Source organism: Cynara cardunculus (assembly GCF_001531365.2).
Source record: "Cynara cardunculus var. scolymus isolate 2C chromosome LG 13, CcrdV1, whole genome shotgun sequence".
NCBI lineage: Eukaryota > Viridiplantae > Streptophyta > Magnoliopsida > Asterales > Asteraceae > Cynara > Cynara cardunculus.
Genome location: NC_037540.1, coordinates 34970038 through 34971869, shown reverse-complemented (window position 1 = coordinate 34971869; position 1832 = coordinate 34970038).

The window sequence follows — 1832 nt, the reverse complement described above, 5'->3', positions numbered from 1 at the left end:
ATACATATACATATACATATACATATACATATACATATACATATACATATACATATACATATACATATACATATACATATACATATACATATAGACATGGGATCGTGTAAATATAAGAGTTACAATGAGAATGTAAGAACAAAACCTTCATTTGCATTCAACTGCTTTTATCGACTTATTTTACCATCATTATTGAAACTTTAACAAATTCATGCATATAAAAACGATTAAAGATATGTAAAAGTACGTTAAGGTAAGTGAAAGTGAAGATTTACTATCATCTAATTTTAATTTGGTCGACTAAGTTGTGCCTGAAACCAATTTATGCAAGACTGAGTCAACTTCAGTTATACGTTAATAGGTCTCACAGATAATGTCGAGAATATTTCGCTAAAAAGAATCGGTCAGATAAGATCGAATGACTTAAAAGTCGCTCATGACATAATCAACTGTTTACAACTTTCTAAATTTTGTTTTCTTAAAAAAATTGGACCAATGATAAGGGCAGATCGTATAGAAATAACACATAAGTTCATAATTCATATCTTAGTTTATACACTTCGGAATACATGTATGTAAGTCCAAAATGTACCTTGATAAATAGAATACGAACCCTAAAGTGTTACAAAATGAAAGCGTCGACCATAAAACGTTGGATGGATAACAAAGTGTTTGGACACCCGTTTTGAAATTAGTTTCCGTGATGTTGAATGATCAGAATCAACAGTCGAATAGTAACAACCCTTGAGCGACCACAAATAGCCTGGAATCGATCGCAAGTGAATCTCCATGGCCATAAGAACTTTAGCAGTGTTTACATATGTTTCTAGTGATTAAAGTTGCATATACATCTAGTTATCTGAGTGATTAGCAAATTATTATTATGTACTGACAAAATCGATCTAAAAGAACAAAGTTGATGCTTCAAAGAAAGAAAGAAAAGTGTCGTATCATTTTTTTATTAACCTGCATATCCAACTTGCTATGCGAGCCGACTAATCCCAAGACGACCACTTGCTTTGTAGATAGCCCGGAGTCACCGCATTTGAACCTCCGTGGCCACAAGAAGATTTTTATTCCTCCTTGGATTTGAACCTGAGACCTCCTGGTACTTTTTGACGTTTGGAGCAAAACTCAAACCAATCAGGCATCACCCTTGTGAAAATTGATCGTTTAACTTTTAAATAAATAGATTTATGAAAATAAATATAAAATTTGTAATAATAATTTTTTTAAAATCATTATGGGACCAAAAGCCATTTGTTGGAAGCTTATGAAATATTAAAATTTAGAAGATTAATTTGGTAAAACCAACTCCAAACCTGCCCATTTTTTTATATAAATAATTAATAATAAATAATATTACGAGTCAACCATGAGCTGACCAATTTTCAAACAAAATATATATTTTTAATAATTAGTTTAAAATTTAAAAATGACGTCATATTGGTACGAGTCAAGTAAGCGAACCAATTACAATATACTAATACAACACAACCTACACGTCCCTTTTCATGATAATATAAATAATATAAAATTATAATTAATTCAACGAGTTGATAAAAATATTAAAATAAATATGAGTTAAAAACCTATTGGATTTGTAACAAAAATAAAACCTGAGTTTAAGAATGGTATATTATTTGTACAGATAGGATTAATATATTGTTTGACAAATATAAGTTAACTTATTTTTTAAATACATATTTGGATTAACATAAGCTATCTTATTGAAATACTACTTAAAGCAGTTTATTAGCTTTTTGTCATTTTTTTTATTATACCCTCATTGATATTATATATTATTTATTACTATTAATTATAAATAAATA